This window comes from Brachyhypopomus gauderio, chromosome 3 (genome assembly GCF_052324685.1).
Source record: "Brachyhypopomus gauderio isolate BG-103 chromosome 3, BGAUD_0.2, whole genome shotgun sequence".
NCBI classification, from domain to species: Eukaryota; Metazoa; Chordata; class Actinopteri; order Gymnotiformes; family Hypopomidae; genus Brachyhypopomus; species Brachyhypopomus gauderio.
The window spans coordinates 37,674,822-37,692,275 of record NC_135213.1 but is presented as its reverse complement, the minus strand read 5'-3'; positions in this window follow the sequence as shown (position 1 = coordinate 37,692,275).

Sequence of the window (17,454 nt, the reverse complement as noted above, 5' to 3'; positions counted from 1 at the left end):
GTGTCCCCCCGTGTCCCCCCGTGTCCCCCCGTGCCCAGTGTGGTGCGTGGAGCTGCCCAGTGCAGTCACTCTTGTGCAAATTCACACTTACTCCAGCTAGTGGAACCTGGAAGTGAATAAGTAAGGAGATGAGGATAACGCAAATGGAGGAAAGCAAGATGGAAAATAGGGAGACAGGAAAAGGGAGAGAGAGAGAGAAAGAGAGAGAGAAAGAGAGGGGGGAGAAAAAGAGGGAGAGTGAGAGAAAATATTGGATGGAGCACATCTGGTAATCCAGAATCCAGAGAGGCATAGTTTAGAGACACTGCCCTCTGTTTGTTCTGTTTGCATAAAGAGAGAGAGAGAGAGAAGGAGAGAAAGGGAGCGTGGGAGGGAGAAAGAGAGGGAGAGATGTTCCATATTTAGCTAGTGAGATGTTTAAAGTCTAAGTCAGTGTTCACTGTCACATTAAAGTGAGTTCCCAGGCCGACACATCTCAAGCTGTTCAAATACCCATTAGGATGTTTTGTTTCCCATATGCACTGACAGAGGGAAAAAAAAGAAACTACAGCAAAAACGAGGGGGGGGGGGGGGGGGGCAGGGGGGGGGCATGTACGAGCAAAACGACGGAAATTTATCAAGAAACTTCTGTGATATTTAATGATCCTTGTATGCAGAGGGGAAGACCACAGAGCGCATCACTGCTGCCAAATACCGATCCCCTAACTTAATTTCCTGCTCAATTGCTGTTTTATAGTGCATAGTACAGTGATACCAGCTAGTAATATAGGAAACAGATTGCCTGCGTAGCCAAGTGGAGCAGAGTGCTGGAAGATCCGACTCCCTCCAGGGGGCTGTGCCGGTGGGCTCCACTAAACCAACAAAACCAGTCGCTTCTGTCTTCCCTGACTGGCAGCAGCTGGTTGGGGTGTAGGGCGAGAAAGTGCCGGAGATTTCCAGAGCGAGTGGGTGGAGGAGGGGTGGAGGAGGGGAGTGGGGAGGTTATGCCACAGTAACAGGCGAGCTCGTTTATATATGGGAGGTTCTGTTACACCGCGGTGGTGTACTTTACTAATACATGTTTCAGGCTCCCAGAAATACTGCATCACATTTGTCTACGATGTGCGCATAAGGCTAAATGTCTTTTGTTCTTTTTTCTTAATTGGGAGTCCTCAGATACAGATGCACACCCAGATGCAGACAAAGCATTGTTCTCCTGATCTGTCATTCATGTTGACGAGTTCAGGCATTCCACGTCTTTCATTTTAATGAATATCTAATTAATTCCTGCAGCCGCATACATGTTTTTTTTTTTTTTTTGTTCCTTTTCCCCCCTATAAGCACATTTCCCATAATGCATTAGAGGCTTCAGCCTGTCTCCCCGTTCGGTTTTCCCCCACTCAGGGACTCTCCTCCCGGGAGTCAGAGCCAGACGCACGGATGTGCTAGGAGCCACTGGAGAGAGTGCGTTTGAACTGAGACAGCTTGTCAGCACAGTCCACCTCCGTAACGCAGCCAGTGGGCTTACCTCAGACACACTCCCTGTACTGCTGCGGCCCACTCCACTGCCTCCGCTGTAAAGTGGATGAAATAAGGAGATGTCAATAGCACGGTTTGTACCCCCCCCCTCCCCCCACACCCCCACACCCCCCCTCCCCGCCGATCAATAATCCCCGAAAAGGCAGTGACGGCACAGGCTGGCTGGGAGAAGCAGGAGTTTACTAACACGGGGAGGACTGGAAAGGCGTCTGCTTTATTGGCTGGTTTTGGTGAGGTTTCAGGTTTTGAAAGCTTACACTGCCTGCCGCACTAAAAAAGGGATCAGGATGTTACAGCAGCTTATGATGAGAACCTGCAGACATGGTGTACTGAGAGAGATATAATGAGTCATATAATGAAGGGTAATGGGGATTAATACAACGATGTAGAGAAAAGCATTTTATTTATTTTTATTTATTTTTTACATTCACACTGCAAAACAGAGTTATAGGTATTATAGATATATAAGGGACGAGACGTGTTTGGTATTCAGTGGCGCATTTAAGGGTGTTTAGAGATACATAGTGCATATGAAGACACGTTGGTCTTGGTACTTTCCCCTTAAAGGTTTTGTTATTTTTCGCACTAAATTGGTATTATTAGCTTTTGGTCTCAGTTGCTTTCGTGTGTGAGTGCATTCATTTCCACAGACCATTCCAAGGGTTAGTTTTAAAACAGTCTCGGGTAATAAAAATGTCGTAAAGAGATGTCATTAGGGACAGAAATGTTTATCTTGTGTACACACTGTTGTGAACATCCAGTTACTACCAGCACACATCAAACTCAAATCCCAAATGGACACAAGGTCAAAGGTTCTTCTAGCAGACTCACTGTGGCTCACATAGTTCAGTGGCGTCGTCCAGCTTGGAGTGCCCCTTTTCACACAGACTCATATCATACAGTGTGTTTCTGCTTAGCAGGATCACAAGGTCAGCAAACATATGTATTAGTCTTGGAAATGTATTTTTATAGAGCATGCGTCACTCCCAAACCCGGCAAAGCCCGTCTTTCCTGTCCCCTGATCTTACCAGATTTACATATTTGTTTTGACTAATGTTCTGTTATAGGCCACTAAAGACCCATAATAACAATGTTTGGGTTTCAGAAATGACTGGTGCCAAAGACTGCAGTGAAATAAGACGGCGATGGGATACAGTTGTCACAGGGATTTTCGTCAGAGCCGAGGATCTGGAGTGTTTAAACATTTTCTTTGAGAAATGCACTCAGTTGGTCAGCTTATCACTGGGATCAACACTGTATCTTATGATTCTTCTCCTTTCCCATGTATGAAGACATTCTGAGATTTGTCTGTGTATGAGAGAGAGAGAGAGAGAGAATGCAAGATTCGGGTGGAGTGTGAGTCAATTCTGCAGAATGTGATAATTATTTAACGAAACTCATCCCTACATTTTCTGGAAGCATCTGCTTCTCTGGCACATGCCACAAATACCATCTCCTTGTGGATGCAGGATTATGGACGTCCCTCTGAGTACAATACAAGCCCGCTCCTGACTTCAGGAAGCAATCATTTCTGCAACAAATTGCTTGTTTACTCGCGCTAGTCAGTAATATATTTCTGATCAAAGGCAGAAATGTCAGGAAAAAGGTTGCGTTCGTGTTACACAGGGAGGGAGGAAATTGTGCGTCCCAGTGGGCAGAGGTAGGCTGTAAAACAATCCCTCCTCCAACCGCACAGCGAGCACCACTGCCAAGGCCTGCCAGAACTTGAGCGGTACTAGACCTGAACCTTGGGGCACTGCCAGTTCCGCAGCTCATCGGAGCCACCACACAGAAAGAACCCACCTGCCTTGGCATCGCCACTAAGTACCGCCCAGCCGCCTCTCTCTCCTCCTGTCATGGGACAGCGAGAATGAACTTTTGCTTCCTGGATGCCTCAAATGTTTTGGATTTTGATATTAGTAACAGGCTCTTTTGGCCGAGGTCAACATCTGAATCATGCCTCTTGTAGTTTTTCTCTTGTCACATTGTTACTTGGGATTTTGTGGAGGAAACTCCAGGGAAATTTTTCATACAGTAACTTATGCATTTAGTGGTCTCTTTTATAACCTTTTTGTCTCTCTTACTTGACAAGGCATATCAGCCTCATTCCTTAGATGTTTGTTCATTTGATTTAGAACCTGGACTAATGTTCTTATGTTTCCCTCACCTTTGGCTAGTTTATCATTCACTCTGGTTATATTTGGGGACAAGTAAATCATATTTGCTCTCTCTGAGTTGTATGAGCTGACATATACTCTCATAAAAACTGAATTCACTACCAAACATAGGCCAGGAAAATTGGTTGGCTTTTTTAAGCCAATCTCCGAGCCGTTTTATTTGATTTTGTAAACTGCTTAAAACATTGCCTCTCATAAAGTAATAATTTGATATCATAGTATAACTCCAGGCCATCACTTAAGAGGCCCACTTGTAAATGTTTAAAGTGAAAACACAAGTGCTCTCCATGTTTGCCTGTCCTCCTCCACGGACAAATGGCCGCCAAGCTCGGTTAACTCTTTTAGCTGGGCGCGGCTCCCAGGGCTCGGCGCTGTTTTGCCCCACGGCGCAGGGGACCCGTGTGTTGAAGGCAGCTCAAAACCGAGCGTGAACTTCAAGCAAAGGTTAATGCCATTCACTGTTTTCCTTCTTCTGGCTTATTTTCTTGCAGGCTGAACCACCCACTTAGCTTAAGGTCACAAGGCGAGTGTAATGCCGAGCAGAGGGGCTGCCCACAAACTCCGCCTCCCTGCCGATTAAATGTCCCACTAGTCTGTAACATGTACCGCCACACTTTGCCAAGTCAAATAGCACTTTTAGAGAATTGGGAGTAAGTTTTAAGTGGGCCAGGACAATGAAGCCAGCCCTCTTATCTTTTTAGGTCTAGTTATCTCTTTGTGTGCTAGACTGTGAAAACCGCTCTTGTTGCCAGAGTTAATCGTCATTTTTTTTTCCTGAAGATTATTTGGAAGCAGACCGATTGAGTGGCAGAACTAAAAACTCCGCCCTTCAGACAAGAGAAAAGCAGCAGTTATGTGGCACGCCGCCCTTCCTCCTGTTTCTTCTCCTCTTCTTCTCTTTCTCTTTCAAACACTCTGCCTCTCTTCATACCCGAATAACAGCCACTTGCGAGGAGTCCCGAGGCTGAACACAGGCTCTTGATGTGACTGCTTTTGATTATGGAACCTCATTTTTCTTCTGAGCATTATTTTTATTGCAGCTCTCTCTCAGGTTATTTCAAAGGAGGGCGCAATAAGTTCATTGATCCTCATTCCTTTCACTATTCTCCTCTCTCCTTCCCTCACTGAGGATTAATTGGCTATGGCACACAAGTGCCTTTCCCAAAGTTGCACATCCAGTGAAGACATAGCAGAGTGGAACCTGAAGTATGAAGGATTTTAATTTCCTTTTTTGTTGTTTGTTTTGTTTTTGTCATGGGGTTATTTTTGTGAACAATTAAAATACCCCAATTTTGTATTTTATTATTTATTTTTTTGGTATTCTGGGAAGATTCCACAATTAGTTCATGTCATCAAAGATTGTTCCACTGGTGGCAATAGCCGTTAGATTTATTCAGTTAGAAATGTGGCTTTATGGCCCACAGAACATTTAGCCATTGTGATTTTGTACCTCTGCAGTAAAGCAGTAGTATGTACTACATAGTACAAAGCAGTATGTAGTGTATTTCAAAGTTTCAGATGTTTCATTTGTCTGTGCACCCTGTATGTGGGCATATAGGTAATTACGTAAAGGTATGGGCGGCTTGCCTGTAACTCTGGCATTGTGCTGTAGTCCTGCTTATATGTTTGTGGTGATAAAGGTGTAAGATCCAGTAACCTTAAGAGTCCAGTAATCTTAAGATCGTAAGTAAACTAATTGTAGAATTCGATCCCACACCTCTGCAGATGCATCACTACACACTAGCATCTGCTTGGTATGTTAGACGTGTGTCCAGTTATGTGAAGATCTCATAGCATCTTGGTCATATACAAGAGCAGAGCGGATAATCAACATGCAGTAATTAGACTTAGAATGATGATTAGATTTTGTACCACTAACAATCCACAATCCACATTGGCCATGTGCTCTGCTATGCGGTGCGAGTGCTAAGCTGAACACCATTGTCCCCCCTGCCCCCCCCCCCAGTTAATGATGGCCTAATTAATCTCTGTGCTTCTGATGACATAAGCACGTTTGGCTCGCGAGTCTTGGGTGGAAGGCTTGTCTGTAATTCGGGCTCGACTGTTTACTTCACTGACAGGGGTGTAATGAATCACCTTCAGTAGACCAGACAGTTTGTTACCTTTGCTGAAGGTATAGGACATATCACATTGCAGGGTGACACAGTCACTCGATGGCTAGTTAGGCTAGTTAGCATGTGCAGTAGCTGGCGCTAATCATTCTTTAAAGGTCTGCTGTGTCTGATAACATTATTTTACAAAACCATTTTTAGCAGAATGCTTAATGCTTAGTTAAAATGCAAGCAAATATATGTTCTTAATTTTTCCTTCTTTATCGCTGAAAAGACAAGAATATGAATGTTCTATCTCAAATGGAAATGCACAAACTTCTGTTAATTTTGTGAAAAAAATCATCCACAAACCTCTGTTGACTCTGTTTCCAAACGCACAAGCGTGTGGGTGTCTGCGTGTGGATGTCTGCATGTCTTCAGGACTCTTCTCATCAGACTCATCGGAGTTGAAGGGCCTCTGCTTGAGCGCTGCGCTACGTTAGCAAGCCCGCTTGGACCGCTGGGAAGCACCAGGACACATCCTGAATGGCCACTTGAGCCAGCATTCGAAAATTGAGGACACGATCCAGGGGACTCTTGTCACCACCTGCTAGCCTGAAGCAGGGGTCAGGCTCGGGGCTAGCAGAACCAGTGGCTAGCTGCAGTCTTGGGCCTCCCTAAGTGCACTGCCATGGCATTAGTTCAACAGCCAATTTGTGCTTTGCTTGCAGGAGCGAAAGAGACAGGACTGGCTGTGTGTTCTGGCCGGTGTTTGCAGCATTGAAGGGGGAGAGATCACGAGGCCAGCACTGATCAGCCTGCTGCTTGGGACGACCAGCTGGTCTTCCCTGTCCTGGCACACCTCCAAGCCACTCACCATGTCTCCTCTCTCTCTCTCTCTCTCTCTCTCTCTCTCTCTCTCTCTCCCTCTGTTTGATCCTGCCCTGATTGTGTGGAATGGAGAAAAGATTCGGCTGTTCCAAAACGTTGAACTTGAAAGCAACAGGCAATATAGAGGGAGGCTGCAACATCCATTAGCTTCTTAAATTATCTCCTCTTGTTTTGATGTAGACATTTATATGTCTGAGCATCTTAACATTTATACTGCCCAGATTTATTAGAAAGATGAAATTATACATGTTTTTGTAGGAATGCCATATAAAGAATGAATGTAATGTATTGTGCATACATTACGAAGAATTGTTTGTCAAATTTTTTCCATCTTTTATTACTTAGATCTCCCTACTAGAAGTGCAACGGGGTATAAAGTAGATTTAACATTTAAAGCATTTACACCTTACATGCTCAAGGATTATACTAGCCTAATTGACCCACAGATCAACCACAATTAAATAGCTTCCTCTGCCCCCTGTCCTCTTTGTGGGATTACACTCATATTTGATGGTAATAGTACACCATGGATTAGCGTTTGCACTTAGACAAGCCTATGGCACAAGCTAACGAGATTAAAAATTCTATTAAATTTGCTTGCTTTTCTACGGTTGCCTCTTGTTAAAGTATACTCTCTAACCTTGCTCAGCACCAAAATCTGCAAAGATTAGAGGGGGCTAATCATTTATATTTCTTTATTTATAATTTAGCAGAACAGTAGGTTGTGCACCAACGTCACCCTGTGTAGCTTACCTGGTCAAGAGAGGGCACAGTTCACCCGCTGATGGCGTTCCCTGTGGAAATGTCGCTTAAGTCAAGATCACTTGTTAATTTGCCTCTTAAGTGCAATATTTACAAAAGCACATGGGTTATATTTGGTTTCCTCTGTTTCATCATGCTTAGACGAGTCTGTACGTAGCTCTAGGCCTCTGCCTTTGTTTAATGTTTCTTCTAGCTATTTTAATGACTGTAATTGCTCTTAAGTAAATGAGTTTCACAGCACATATTTTGAAACTGCGGTGCATCACAGACAAAGATGATGTAAAGTATCTCCACAATCTGTTATCTTCACCAGTACTGCTCAGAATAAAAGCCCTTTCCTGTTTTCTTTCATTGCGAGTTCTATTTTAAAGCAGAGTCAACTCAGATACTCTAATAATACTCTTAATAAAGATAAGAAGATGAAGATGATGAGAAGATGATGAAGAAGATGGCAAAACTACACAGGGTTTTCTTTACTCCCCATCAGCTGGTTGCCATGCTAGTTCACGGCAGATAGCACCCACCTTTAGAGCCACCGTTTGCAAAAAGTCTGAAACAAAGTTTACATTCACTCATATTACCTAAAAATAACTTCTAGGTGGCTCTATGGCAGCTGATTGATGATAATCATTGCAATTATTGCAATTAATATGAATTAATCATGAATGTCAGCATTAGAATTGATGTTAGTTGACTTAATTTGTTAATGAAAACAGCTAAAGCAGGAGTCTGGGATGGGACTGGTGTGTGAGTGAAGTTTAATTAACTGTTTGTTTTAACTGCCTGCGCTGATTACACCCGTAATAAACCTTTACCTTCGCCTTGTGGCCTTTTAAGCTTCAACGGTTATTTGGATATTTTGCAGGCCATTACCTAAGAGTGGCAAAAGTTACAGTAGTTATTAGCTGTGCGGTGACCGTGGGTGCTTTGGCTGTGTGTGCGTTTCTGTTTACTAGCGGAGAGGTTGGGCCCCTCATGCACTCTGGAACCACGATGGCTTCTGTAGTGATGGCACATTAATTAAATTCACAACGCGGTGTGAGTTATTCTACTCCACTGCATAAACTACTGCACAGCACACACACCCTCCACCCTGCTACACACACCCTCCACCCTGCTACACACACCCCCTCCACCCTGCTACACACACCCTCCACCCTGCTACACACACCCCCTCCACCCTGCTACACACACCCACCATCCTGCTACACACACCCTCCACCCTGCCACACACACCCTCCACCCTGTTACACACACCCTCCACCCTGCTACACACACTCCTTCCATCCTGCTACACACACCCTCCACCCTGCTACACACACCCACCATCCTGCTACACACACTCCTTCCATCCTGCTACACACACCCTCCACCCTGCTACACACACCCACCACCCTGCTACACACACTCCTTCCATCCTGCTACACACACCCTCCACCCTGCTACACACACCCTCCACCCTGCCACACACACCCTCCACCCTGTTACACACACCCTCCACCCTGCTACACACACACCCTCCACCCTGCTACACACACACCCTCCACCCTGCTACACACACCCTCCACCCTGCTACACACACCCACCACCCTGTTACACACACACCCTCCACCCTGCTACACACACACCCTCCACCCTGCTACACACACCCTCCACCCTGCTACACACACCCACCACCCTGCTACACACACACCCTCCACCCTGCCACACACACCCTCCACCCTGTTACACACACCCTCCACCCTGCCACACACACCCCCTCCACCCTGCTACACACCCTCCACCCTGCTACACACACCCTCCACCCTGTTACACACACCCTCCACCCTGCCACACACACCCCCCACCCTGCTACACACCCTCCACCCTGCTACACACACCCACCACCCTGCTACACACACACCCTCCACCCTGCTACACACACCCGCCACCCTGCCACACACACCCACCACCCTGCTACACACACACCCTCCACCCTGCCACACACTCCCTCCACCCTGCTACACACCCTCCACCCTGCTACACACACCCGCCACCCTGCTACACACACCCACCACCCTGCTACACACACACCCTCCACCCTGCTACACACACCCTCCACCCTGCTACACACACACCCTCCACCCTGCTACACACACCCGCCACCCTGCTACACACACCCACCACCCTGTTACACACACACCCTCCACCCTGTTACACACACCCTCCACCCTGCTACACACACCCGCCACCCTGCCACACACACCCACCACCCTGCTACACACACCCTCCACCCTGCTACACACACCCACCACCCTGCTACACACTCCCTCCACCCTGTTACACACACCCTCCACCCTGCTACACACACACCCTCCACCCTGCTACACACACCCACCACCCTGCTACACACACCCCCCACCCTGCTACACACACCCACCACCCTGCTACACACACACCCTCCACCCTGCTGCACACACCCTCCATCCTGCTACACACCCACCACCCTGTTACACACACACCCTCCACCCTGCTACACACACACCCTCCACCCTGCTACACACACACCCTCCACCCTGCTACACACACCCACCACCCTGCTGCACACACCCTCCACCCTGCTACACACACCCACCACCCTGTTACACACACACCCTCCACCCTGCTACACACACACCCTCCACCCTGCTACACACACCGACCACCCTGCTACACACACACCCTCCACCCTGCCACACACACCCTCCACCCTGTTACACACACACCCTCCACCCTGCCACACACACCCCCCACCCTGCTACACACACACCCTCCACCCTGCCACACACACCCTCCACCCTGCTACACACACACCCTCCACCCTGCTACACACACACCCTCCACCCTGCTACACACACCCACCACCCTGCTGCACACACCCTCCACCCTGCTACACACACCCACCACCCTGTTACACACACACCCTCCACCCTGCTACACACACACCCTCCACCCTGCTACACACACACCCTCCACCCTGCTACACACACCCACCACCCTGCTACACACACACCCTCCACCCTGCCACACACACCCTCCACCCTGTTACACACACACCCTCCACCCTGCCACACACACCCTCCACCCTGCTACACACACACCCTCCACCCTGCTACACACACCCACCACCCTGCTACACACACACCCTCCACCCTGCCACACACACCCTCCACCCTGCTACACACACACCCTCCACCCTGCCACACACACCCCCCACCCTGCTACACACTCCCTCCACCCTGCTACACACCCACCACCCTGCTACACACACACCCTCCACCCTGCTACACACACCCACCACCCTGCTACACACACACCCTCCACCCTGCTACACACACCCACCACCCTGCTACACACACACCCTCCACCCTGCTACACACACCCTCCACCCTGCTACACACACTTCCTCCACCCTGCTACACACACCCTCCACCCTGCTACACGCACCCTCCACCCTGCTACACACACCCACCACCCTGCTACACACACCCTCCACCCTGCTACACACACCCTCCACCCTGCTACACACACTCCCTCCACCCTGCTACACACACCCTCCACCCTGCTACACACACCCCCCACCCTGCCACACACACCCACCACCCTGCTACACACACCCACCACCCTGCTACACACACACCCTCCACCCTGCTACACACACCCTCCACCCTGTTACACACACCCTCCACCCTGCCACACACACCCTCCACCCTGCTACACACCCTCCACCCTGCTACACACACCCTCCACCCTGCTACACACACACCCACCACCCTGCTACACACACCCTCCACCCTGCTACACACACACCTTCCATCCTGCTACACACACCCTCCACCCTGCTACACACACACCCACCACCCTGCTACACACACCCTCCACCCTGCTACACACACACCCTCCATCCTGCTACACACACCCACCACCCTGCTACACACACACCCACCACCCTGCCACACACACCCACCACCCTGCTACACACACCCACCACCCTGCCACACACACCCTCCACCCTGCTACACACCCACCACCCTGCCACACACACCCACCACCCTGCTACACACCCACCACCCTGCTACACACACCCACCACCGCTGCCTGGATCAGAGTGGTTTTACAGCAACACGTTCTCTATCACTGCAGCTGAATTACTATTACGTAGCTTGAGGCCTGTGTTCAGAATCACTGAATAATTGCAATCAGATTATTCTAATCAAGCACTGGAACTGTAATTATAGGTTGCAGTTGTTTAAACTGCCCCGGAAGTCCCTGCCTGCCGATTGTGGGCTTATTAAAAGTTTATGTCCGAGATAAATTTAACAAAGAGGACTCTAGTCGTTTGGTGGCTGCAGCCGTGCACACAGACGGGCGGATTCTCCCACGAGCTGAGAGGGTGTTGCCGGGTTGCTGTCTGCCTCATCCAGTCTTGTTCATTATCATTGGGTGAATAAACAAATAAACACGCATGCAGTGGAAATATATTCATGTACTCATTTGCATATGTTGCCGATGACCTCATTTGCACCTGGGTCCATGTTTCATGTCAACGTGACTCCGGTGCCACCGAGCCTGTCAGGATGGCGTGCGAATTACCGTCCCCGTCTGGGTGTAGCGGAACCGGCGCTGTAATCCTGTTTGCACACATCCGCATCCTCTCGTCACCAGATGCAAACACGAGAGAGGAGTTTTGAGGACTGTTGGGGGGGGGTGGGGGGGGGGGGCAGACGTGTGTGTGCGTGTGTTTGTTTTTTTGTGTTGGGGCTTCGTCAAACCTCATAATTCAGGATGACTAATTGTGGTGGCTGCTGCCAGCTCAGGTGTCTCAGTGACAAAGTCAACCTGGCGGTAATTGAAGTATTGTGGGCGTGTCTCCACAGTTCTGGTGGTAATTGAAGTAGGCCACAGTTCTGTGGAGAGCAGGTGGATCCAGCCAGGTCTTCCACCTGGGAGGAGAGGGTCCAGAACCAGCTCCTGTGCACACACCGTTCCCTCTGCACCGTTCCCTCCCGACCCCTCCAGACCCGAGCGGCTCCCTCTCGTCTCCCCCCCGCGCTCCGCCGTGCCAGGGAGACGCTGCACAAAGAGTCACGGTGAATTTACAGTAATAATCGGGTGTGGAGTATAGCAGCACCTCGGCACTCTTCAACGTGCAGGAGGGCTCACAGGAAGTGATGACAATGGCTTTCACCGCTATCTCTGATGCTTCATGCTACGCTCTTGGGTATTGTCAGGAAAAAGCAGGTCACGTCGTAATCTCTTTGTCATGCCCATAGAAGGCCATAATCCCATATACACCAGCAAAGAGCTGCATTTGCATATCTTGGGGGGATTGGAGTGTGATGTATCACGAAGCTGCTGTATTTGGGCTCTGCTTAGCTTTGCTCTCCATCGCTCAAACATATTTCCCGTGATGCATGAATGACTGAGGTTGGAGCTCATATGTTAGCCTAATTAATACTGAATGATGCAGAATTACAGAGTAACAATGCCATAATATATATATATATATATATATATATATATATATATATATATATATATATATATATATATATATATTTGAAAAAGGTGTTCTACAAACGTATTATATATCTCTACTGCAGTGCAGTGCACTTCCTTTAATTAAATTTAATGTCCTTCGTTAATTGTATTAATTGTGCGGGTAAAGTGCTTGATGCTTATACTAAAGTGGTTGGTTGTCATCACGCTACAGTACATCATTTAGTCATAATGCTGTATTCCTGTACATCACGTGTATTACGTGCGTGACCTTGGGGCTGTTCGTGAATCTCTTTCTCTCCTATTAAACACAGAAGGTGTGCAGGACAAAGTCATGTCTGCAGACAGGTTTTGAAATGTTAATCATCTTGACTCTTACCAGCAACCATTGTCTACAAGGTCAGCAGAAGCACCATTAGCTAATTGGAGATGGCCATATTTCTAATTAGTTTTGAGGATGATGAGAACAAATAAAGCGGGTTTATTCATTGCAAGTTTCTTTGTGTGAGTTGGACTGTGCAAAAATGCGCTAGGAATGTAATTACCTCTTAGACAGAAATCCACCTTAATGCATCTCTCTGAAAATAGATAAAAAGGAAAATGGAGTCAGTACATTGTGCCTCGTGTGTCTGTAAAGACACGGCTGAGTAGTGGTACATCTTCAGTGCTCTTACGACTTTATCTCTGCTGTTACATCGCCCAAGAAGTCGATTGTAACTGTCTAATGGGTGTCGGGTTGATTTTTATCCGGGTGTGAATTGACTGCCTGGCCAGTGATTAGTGATTTAAGGTTCTCAGTATCTAATGTGTCATCATGATTTTGTGCAGGGATACCTGAGTGATGGACGGGTTAATTGACTCAGAATTGGCACAGGTCCGCTCCACTTACACCCAGCCTACATTTCGACTCTGCGAGTGTTTGATTGGTGGAGGTAACATGTTCCCTTTGTTTTTGTTTTGAAGTCTCATCCTTCCAAGCTAGTGCGCTTGCATGCAAAGGAAAGTATGATGTGCTAACGATATACACCATTAGTACGAAAGCGTACAATGTCATACTAACAGGATGCGTCTTGCATCTTTCAGGGTGCAAGCTGCCCACAAATGTGTGTGAAAGGAGGCACCCTTGGAACAACACTGACAATACTGGCGGTGGCTATAGGGAGCAGCCCACTGTCTTTTAAATGCTTAAGATAAAACTGGCAGGTTATTACACATTTCAATTCCAGAGTCAAATATAAAAATTTCTATTACAAGGACAATGAATTACCTCGCAAAATGGCAAATGTGCATCCTTGTCAGGTGGAGTGTACTCCACTGGCCTTTCCTGAAACCCTGGATGGGCAGATTTGATCTCTCCTAATGGTTCTCCTAGAAAGGGTAATTACGCCATGGTCAAAGCTAATTTGCTCTCTGCCAGATGAACTGTTGTATTTTATTGTAGGCTGACATTTGAAAGTAATTATGGCACTGTTGACCCTGGCTCGTTCGGCTTTGTGCCACTGTCTTGGGCCGACCACCACGCTCTCGCACTCTCTGGCTGGTAGTCAGGGCTGTAACAAGACAATGACACGGACCAGGAGAGCCATATGAGGCTTGGGTGAGCGATCGCACACGGGCTCGCACACGCCCTCACACACGCGCTCATGTCCGCCTCCGTCAGCCCCCCCACCCCATGCGTTCTGCATGCATCCATGTATTGATAAGTATGTCATTATGTGCCTGACTGCTCCTCTCCTTATGGACTTATTACTGGGGAATTAAATAAGCAATAGGTCATGATGCCCCCCCCCCCCCATGGTCCCCCATCCCCTCCCAATAAGAGCAACTATGGGCATCTTCCACTGCTATCCAGTTGTTTGCCCATGAACACCAGCTAAAAAATGTCATCCCTTCAATTTGTGTGTCTACAGTAGGGAAGCATCCATCTTTATCCTGGTACTAAATTACTTCCTGTGCTATTCATCACTGGAATGCACAGAGGAGCAGAAATTGCTTTGGTCAATTCCACTGCACCTGCGAATACACTCTTTGCGTATACAACTGTAATGTATACTTAATGTATTGTTAAGTGTACAGTTATATTCTGAGTCTAATTTGATCCCTCTTGGATACTGATAAATCAAGCTCTTGTAAAGTTGCAAACGAGTTTGAGATGCTGCGAGGTCACGAGCGTTTTCTGCTCTGTAATGAATATCCGGCCCGGTCACCGCTGGATAAAATACGGAGAGCCACTCCACCTCCCCGTGCGCACAATCAAACTGTTGTGCGCCTTTGTTCAACTCCAAGACGTTTTAATCGTCGGCTGGAATTATACTAGTCCGTCTGTAATGATCACCAGCAAATAGCCGCCACCACTGAGCGGCGACGGGAGCGTGACAGCCCTGTCGGGGCGGCGGCGCGCGCTCCCGGTAGCCGTGCCAAGTCCTCTCCGTTTGCGGCCCGGTGCGTTTCTCGCGCTATTATTAGCGCGCTTTTGTTTGTGCGACTCTCGCTACTCGCTCGCTCGCCCGCACCGCGCTGCATCTAATAAAGACTGACACTCGTGACACTTCAAACGTGTAGCCACCATCAGCTCGCCGGGCAACAAAGAGGCCCCGGCGAGCAACACGCATTAACGGCGCTGGGTGGCGGCCGTGCTTGGGCCGCCGCAGCAGGTGTGCCCGCCACATCTTTGCACCTCTTAACACCCCGCGCTCATTTCGCCTGACATGTCAGACAATGGCACAAAAACCCCCCTTCAGCCACAGCCCTATAATGCGCAGACAAACCCATTTTATATATAAATGTGTTTATTTGGTGCTGGCGCTATTCGTGCCAACACAAGAGGGTAAACACCATCCACTCGCCCTGAGTGAGTCTGAAATCGAGGACACGGTGAAACTTTAAGGGCTTGGACCGAAACCAAGGGTCGTTCTTTTGATGCTGACAGATGTTTTTAGAGGTGTGCTTTATGTAATTACTCGTTTTGTTTCTTTTTCTTTTTTTTAACCTTTGGCTCTGAATACTGTAATTTAACATCTTTGTTTTTGAATATTCTATTATAATGTAATATTCTAATTGAAATCATTTACATAATTTATGTAATCGGAGATTAAGAGTTTCAGGGAGGCTTGTCGTGTATTTGTCACTGGTAATGTGTACTTACGCCCACATTCCCCCTAAAATTGAGGTCTTGTTTGAAGTTATTTGGTTAGGCAGTTCACCAGGCTTGTATTTGGTTTGTGCAACACTAAACAATTAGATTTGGGGATCAAAGCTCTGTTCAATTCCATAAGCAATGGGGGGTGTAAGTGAATAGGAGAACTCACTGGGCATTGAGGGCTTGCACTTTCTCACTTCCTGCTTCTTGGAACCACATGAAAATGATGCATGATTGCACACAGGACTAGACACAGAATCAAATAGAATAGAAAGCAGTACACAGCATTGCAGATAATTGCAGATTCCTCTTAAACACCACATTAAATGAAATTATACATTTTAAAGTTGGATAAAATTATATGATCACTTGTTCACCATGCTGCTATTAGTTCCACAACAGGTATTGTAAAAGTGTGTGTGTGTGTGCATGCGTGCGAGCGTGCGATCGTGCGAGTGTGCGTGCATGTGTGTGTGTGTGTGTGCGTGTGCTTCACAAAATCCACCCAAATGGATGACTAATTTTACCAAAAATGATTTTCTGGTGAGCTCAGTGGTCCTTAATCACTTTATGATATGTAAAAATACTCCTTTCATCTGTGGATTTTCCTTTTTGGAAATCACCTACCAAACGTCCTCCTGTGTACTCCAAATAGGCGTTAAATTCAATTAGATCTACGCCTGTCCCAAGAAAACCAGTTCTGCTCATCCATCTAGTACAAAGGAAGTGATTTCGAAGATTTTAAGCTTTTGTTTTATGTGTAAAGTTGTGTATGCTTGTGGCAATCTGGAAATCTTCAAAAAAATATTTGTGAGTCTATCTGGAAGTAATTGTGTATATGTGTGTCTGCTATGCACATATGAATGGGTGCACAATGTACACAATGCATTTTCTCATTTTCACAATGCATTTTACCAAGTCAAAGACAGCATTCACTGTGAACCTGCAAGCACGGAGCACTCCAGTAACCCTGTGGTTTGCACATCTAGAGTGGAGTGTTTGGGTCCGCAGTGAATGTCTTTCTTTGCCTCCACAAGGCCAGAGGGTTTCGAGGCCTTGTCCTTAAACCTCTCTGCCATACGTCTCTGCAACAAACAGAAAGTCATGTCATTTTACCGATTCATGTTTGCGTTAACTTAATACCGGACCTGAATCTGAAGGCACTTCCTGATTTAGAGACGTGGACAATAAAATTACAGAGCCTGCTTTTCAGCCGAAAGTAAAGTTTAATGCGCAATTATCGGAAAGGACACTTAAGGTACTCGTTTTAAATAACAGCCACTGATGTCTGCATGTCATCTTGTTGTCTGCACGCTCCCCTCCAGGACCGAGGCTCGGCCGGCCCGTAGCTCCGGCCCGTAGCTCCGGCCCGTAGCTCCGTGCTAATATCTCATTCAGA